The sequence below is a fragment of the Etheostoma cragini genome, chromosome 10 (genome assembly GCF_013103735.1).
Source record: "Etheostoma cragini isolate CJK2018 chromosome 10, CSU_Ecrag_1.0, whole genome shotgun sequence".
Taxonomy (NCBI): Eukaryota; Metazoa; Chordata; class Actinopteri; order Perciformes; family Percidae; genus Etheostoma; species Etheostoma cragini.
Genome location: NC_048416.1, coordinates 10,794,693 through 10,801,763, shown reverse-complemented (window position 1 = coordinate 10,801,763; position 7,071 = coordinate 10,794,693). Strand labels below are relative to the sequence as shown.

General features: G+C 41.8%; 1 non-coding gene across 1 annotated transcript; it reads left to right on the top strand.

The window, feature by feature from the left end:
* The first annotated feature begins 675 nt into the window (after positions 1-675).
* Positions 676-747, top strand: trnaa-ugc. Its single transcript has one exon. It is a non-coding gene; the product is annotated as a tRNA-Ala (tRNA).
* The last annotated feature ends 6,324 nt before the right edge of the window (positions 748-7,071 follow it).

Sequence of the window (7,071 nt, the reverse complement as noted above, 5' to 3'; positions counted from 1 at the left end):
ACTACGACAACAACAGACGCTTTTGGCTGACGGTCGCCAGTTAACATGGACTCTCGTTAAACCGGAACACCGGTCGGTTCACAGCGGGCAGCAGGTGGACGTCAGCGTTTCAGGTGAAGTAATGTTAGCTGCACTGACGGCAGTGACTGTGGGCTACCCGTTGTCACAAACACACAACACACCAATATTCCTGTCTTGGTCCTTTTCCGTCCATAGGGACCGTATGTATGAACCGTCACTTAAATCAGTTAAACTGCCTGTGGACCAGCTGCAGGTGCAACATTAAAGTGCGGGCTACGGCGCCATCTGCTGGTGGAATCAGAGCACACATGAACACAGAAATTAGAAACAGAATTCATTGTTCAAAGTTTCCGAGCAAATTTAGACTTAGCCTACTTTCGAAAACATGTAAAATAACTAAAGACATATTTTACATTGGACCATATTAGGAAAAAATATGATTGACTTTTATCTTGAGATAAAAATAACGAGACACAGCATTGCTTCAACATAACGATTAGGCTACCTAACTTAACATAATTAATTATTATAGAAACAGACCGGCCGTCTGCGTGGAACGATTCTTTTCGTACCAACTAAGCACTCTAACCAATACTGTAGCTGCAATGTTATAAGCGGCTACAAATAGTCTGGTATTCGCCGCCTACCCTGTCAGGGGATGTAGCTCAGTGGTAGAGCGCATGCTTTGCATGTATGAGGCCCCGGGTTCAATCCCCGGCATCTCCATCTTTTTTTGGCTAATTGCATTTCACGGTGATTTACGTGATACCACTATCAGCCATTCACTAACAACCGAACGGAAGTCTACCGTGACTCTCTGCTCCGTATGCACTTTAGCTACACTTTACTGTGTTCACACTTGTTACACACACGCACACGCTTGTCGCTGGGTGACGGGCGTGGCACGCTACAAATCAAAGTTCAGCTTTCGTCAACGTTCAATGGCGACAATGTAGGTGTGTTTAAAGCTTTTGAAGCAGGTAGTGTGAACATAGCATTGGCTACCTTGAAACATTGTTTGATATTGATTGTATCGGCGCGGTGAAACTGGTTGGCAGACACGGAACACTGTCTGCTGCTTTGTGTTTTCCAAGAATACACAATTTGATCTGGTTGGTATGTGTTGGGTTTTAAAAAGATAAAACAATATTATTATTATGAAAACAATGTACGTTTGGTCTAGTAACAAATCATTTGACCCTGCAGCTGGGTGAAAAGGGATTATATCAATACTCCCTTTACGTCCCCACACCAGATTTAATCAGCAATTGGCTGTCCTACACCATTTCAAGTTTCTAAAGAATGATTAAATCCTGACTGTAAATTTGCACACAGGAGGAGACCCATTGTCCACACTGGAAAGGTGACTGTTGTTCCTGCCTTTTGGGAGCTGCCCCTGCATGGCCAGACTTGACTAAAAACAAAGGGATATGCATATCCCAGTAAACTTGAATAGAATTGGCACTACCATGATGAAATACCTTTACCTATGACCCGGAGTAAACCTGACAATTCAGAGATGGGACTTGAAACAAAAACATCAGACCAATAGAGAAAGATTTAATTTGAAGAAACACGCTCAACTTCTTTGGGATAAATCTGGGATGTGGAGATGATTTCGGGACTGGTCTCATGTGACTCCATCAGGGAGAAGCATGGATCAAGTCCGCTGTCAGCTGCAGTGTTGTTATGTTTTGTGCTTTATTGTCTTTGTCTTATCATCTTCATCATGCTATTTTCCTTAAACCTTTTCTAAATTCTCAATTAGACCCTCAGCCTCTCTTCCTCCTCATCAAATCAAAGAACGCGTGTTAGTTAGTCTTTTCTAACATATCAATCAACGTCAAAGTTATGTAAAAAGGTGGACCACACACAATTAAGGATGGAATTAAATATAGTTCAAATAACCCCAATTAAATATGACTTGACTTGAATTTAACCTTTATTTATCCAGGTAAGTTGATTGAGAACAATTCCTAATTTGCAACGACCTGTCACATTCAGTTCCACATTCATACCTGGAAGCTGCCCAGTACAACCACAGTCTTACCAGCTGGCCACTGAGCCGCCTTGCTCAATGGCACCTTAGTGGTGATAATGAAGCGCTGCTTTTTTCACTTTCCCGACCCTGTCTGGGGATGGTCCCAAGCTCTCTTCTCTAACATCTAGGCCACCATGTGCCTAAAACATTTACAGTATTTCATTAGTGTAGTGAGTGCATGGGCGAAGGGGAGTGTGTCGAAAGCAAAGCAGAACCCCAAAGACAACCTAAAGCCCCAACACCCCCCCCCTGCTGTCTGTGTAGACAAACATCAGAGTGAGCTGCATCTCCAACCCTCTAGGAAAAAGGAAGACAATCAGGAGGACTGCTGAGGTGGGGCTCGTCCTCCCTACACCACTCAGACTGCCTCCACACGGCTCCCAGGGAAAAAAAGGGGCCTACTAATGAGCCAGCCAGAGTGGGAGGGGTCTGAGACGAGTCCACGCCACAGGCATTTGAAAAAAAACGATATGAGATGTTGAAATAAAATGTACCTGCCTGCAAAACTGACTCTTTTAAATTTCTATTTTTTTCTTTGTGTGACTTTGAGTTCCTTTTAATTTTCTCACCTTTTTGTGTTTCCTGTCTGTAGGTTTGTGTTAGTACTTGTGCGGCTGTGTGTCTCAGCCAAAAGTCATATAAAAACGAGATTCTTAGTCTCAATGGGACTCTCCTGCAATAAAGGTTAAACGAACAAAATAAATAATGTAACATTCTGAAAACCATTCTGCATTTTCATTATACTTTTCATATGGTAACGGTAGTTTACTGATGATTTTACTTTTTATCTCAGTACCAGTCTGACAATGATTTCAGCGGGGGTTCTTCAAGACCAATTCACCCAAATTAACCCTATGTAGTTATGTAGATGGTTTTGACATTTGTCCAGGTTTAGAGACGTTGCTCTTTGAGGGCATTAGTTAAAGTTGTGTTGCTGAACTCTGTTGAATGAATGAATATGGATATGTTCAGCGCGGGCTGGGTCTGCATGTAGAGTTCCAGGCCCATGTCAACACGGCATATGCTGAAATGTCTTTTTCCTTGGTTGCATTCTACCTTTTTAGAGTCTATGATTCTAAAGACAAGTGAGAATTTTTTTTGGGGGGAATTTGGGTAAACTATCCTTTCATTCCCTTGTTTTCATGAAAAGCCATGAAATCACCATTATAGGTAATGTAATATAATATAAGTACTTTATTGTGTGGTCATGTGTTTACATTCCGTTTAAAGTCATTCTCTAACATCCTGACTTTCCTCTCTGCTCTGACATCCACATTCTCTCACACTGCACTCTTTGTGGAGCTGCAGCCTCCATCTGTTGGCCCTCCACCCAAAGCTGAAGTGGTTAACCACCATATGGTCCCCAGGCACCACAGGTCAGCTCTGTCACACCAACCATCAGGGCGAGGAACTATCGCTTCCTTTTTCATAGCTCTGCTTATGGGCAGGCTCTAAGTAGAGTGAAGTCATCTCTTGCTCTCAGTGCTTCTGCCATGTGGCATGCAAAGAACAGAACTGTTGTTAGAAGCGCAGTTTATGTCTTCATACCAGTTAATCAAGACCTTATAAATGCTGTTCCCTATGTACTGTTTTTCTTACAATGCATCCTCATCTTCAGACTGAACCACATGCAATCCCCTGAACTCTTTTCTAATTTTTATGAATTTCAGCAGTGAGCAAACGGGAAAATATTGGTTACCAGAACAAATTGCAGTGTATTGTTGTGTTATGTTGTGTATTTTATATTTTTGTGTTTTGGCAGCTCCAACAACTCCAAATAAGTATGAAAGAGGCTGTCGTCCTGTGTGAGGCAGATGTGTGCAGAGAAACACTGTGCAGTCCGTGACACACAGCTCCATTCATACATTTAACAAGATTCCCAGCCCACCCAGCATCCATCACCCATTACCACCAAGTAACCTTTGACCTGTCCCAGTAGCTGCATTCATGAGGAAGTAGCCTGTTGTCACGGTGACAGCGGAAACGCCTCATCTTCATATACCCCAGAAACTTTTGACTTGATGATTTCGAATGAAGTTATTTTGAGAAAAAGGAGAAATATATAGATGGAGTGCTTCATAGATCATATATCTGAGTGTGGCTGTCTGCAGTGGCAGATATGCTTTACTGTACTCAAGTATAAAGAGTAGTTTTGTGATTGTTAAATCATTGTTAAGGGTTGCTTTTTATTTTTTATTTCTTGACAACAAACAGGCATTATTTCACCAACTGGAATGGTTGGAGGTGCATTAACTTCACCAAACCTTTTTTTTTTTCCAGAATAACAAATTTCTTCTGACATTATTTTGTAGCAACGCCTGACTAAGATGCTTAGGGTTCATGCAGTTGAGTAAAAGTATACATTTTATTTAGGAAATGTGGTGGAGTATGAGGAGACGTTTCTGGAAATGAATAAATAACAAAGTAAAGGACCAATATGTGAAAATTCTACTTGCGTACTGTAACAAAGTATTTGTACTTTGTTGGCAGGTATTCCTTTTAGCCCCAGAAGGCTTCCTGCTTCCAGCCAGTGATACTCCAGACATATGGTGTATCCTTCAGGTAACAATAAAAAAACTGAGCACACCTGCACACAACAGAATGTGTATCTCTTGATGCATTAACGAAATACAGTACTAAAAACACATAAGAACAGTATGCAAAAACAATCAAACATCTCATTGTAGGCATCTTTGGCTGGGATTGTCCTAGACACACCAATCAGAGTTAGCTGGAATGGTTTGACTGTGCTGAGTATATTATATGTGATGGTAGCATGTACGGTCAGTGCTCCACATTAAACAACATACAACATGTTACCATCCAGAGACTTACCAAATACACATGTAATCAGAGAGAAATGGTAATATACCACTCATTGAAGGTTTTGTGCCGGCACCAAAGGGATTCCAGAAGAGTTCCACACTGCTGTCTGACACTTTGGGCTCAGAACATGTGAAAGCATCTTCGTACTTGATACATCGCTTGTGATTGCCAAGATACATCTCAGCTCATCAAGGCCAGTGCGTCAACTCCCATTTACTTTTTGTCTTCCTTCCATACTGATGGAGGATCTTAAGTGAGTTTTGTAAAAGCTGTTGTCTTCTCTTTCCTATTGCTGCTTCTGCTGTCACAGTCACAGGCTGCGAGGGTGTGGCATGCAGGTAGACAATCGCAGAATTAAACTCCCACTTTCTGTGAAATAGCAGCACAGATTGGGACACATCTTCCCCTTTGGCCATGTCCAGTGTTCATGTAGACAGGAGATGATGCCAACATCCCTTTGCTTAATTAAAGACAGGCAGAACAGGTACATCTTTGTCATTGCATTTTATGATAAGACAAGAATGTAATGGTTTAAGGTGTTCTGCATGTAACAACGGCCATCAAAATTTTACTGAAACAAAAGTATTAAAGTGTGGTGAGCAAGTAAATCTACACTGAGGAAAAACAGCAAATGTAAGGTTGTTGAAGCGCGTCATTCTGTCCGTCCTGTTGCAGAAATGCATCGGAGGAATCAGGTTTCCCGCAAAAACATCTCTTCAGCCCTACACAGGTTTTTAGCATCAGCCATTGTCCTTCAGCAGACAAAGAGCAGAGAAGAGGGAACCTAATGATCCCAGTGGGACGCATCAGCTGCTATTAGGAACAAGACTCAAGAAAGAGAGAGAATAGCAGTGTTGGCATGAATCAGCTTACAGAAAATATGAACACTCAGAATATGCGCTTGCCAATCTCTCCAGCAAATGATTCCACTCTATGTCCTCTGCTTTTTAACTTCAAATTGATTGTGCTGAATGTGTTTATGGAGAGAGTTGCTAGTATAAGAAGTTGCTAATGTTGCACTTAAAGAAAGAGGTCACAATACTGTGCTGTGCCGAGCCTCTAACGGTTCAACAGTTCAGGTCCAATCGCTTCAACACAAAGCCAAAAAAAAAAGGAAACAGAGACAAATCTGTCTGTCTTCATTTTAGTTTTTAATCCTTGCGTTAAGAGGATTGTGTGTAAAACGTTAATGCCATCATCAGAAAAGATCCACATGAGCGTGCAGATGTCGCAGCAGGGGAACATGCACACACACAATCTAAACCCATCTTTGCCGTGGAACGCTCACTAATCCTCCCCGATCAAGCACAGGACTGAGTGCCGTGCCGGAACTTTTTGTTTAAGTTTTAGAATAGAGTAATCGAGGAAAAAGCAAAGCTTTTTTTTCCATATGTTAAATAGTGGTTGGGACGTGGAGCTCACAGATGCAAAGAGAGTGATGGAGAGAGCAAAGTAAGGGAGACTCTTCTTTAGTGAAAGACAGAGGAGGTTTCTGCAAACATGCAAGCTTATATTTGTCATGGCAGTGCGGTGTGTGTTTGTGTGTGTGTGTGTAGTGGGGTGGGGTGGGGTGGGGGGTAGCCTTGGAGCTGAGCTTTGAGGGAAGAAGCAAGAGAAGATAAAGGACCCATCTGTTCACATAGTGGCAGATAAAGAGAGAGTGAGAGGGAGGACGGACGCAGAAGAAGGGGGAGGAAGGTAAGCATGGAAACTGTCTTGTTTAAGGTTGTGTGCAGCTCATACTGGACTGGATTGGACATTTCATGTAAGTTTATCTGATGTTTGCATGGTTTGTAGTGAAAAGTGTTAGATATCGGAGGCCTGTGCCAGATGGTGACAATATTGCATGTGTCAGGGCCAATAGAGTCAGAATTACTGATGACTGGGCTTCTGTGTAGCGTAGTGAAAAAAGGAAAGTTAGCATTTGAGAATCAATCCAGGATTTTAGTAATACTTAAGTCTGAGCATCTCCTGCCCATCCCGGAAGATTTTCTTTCGAAACCTTTTAGTTATTTAGTTAACTGTCTGTAACTCTGGTTCACATGCTTCTGTAATGAAAGCTACAAGTTGATTCTACTGTATAATCTTCATTTGGTTCCCTTTTAAATTCCCCAAAAAACAGTCAGCAATATTTGAATATATGTTCCACCGAAAGAAGTTCCTTCCCTGCATATATATATATA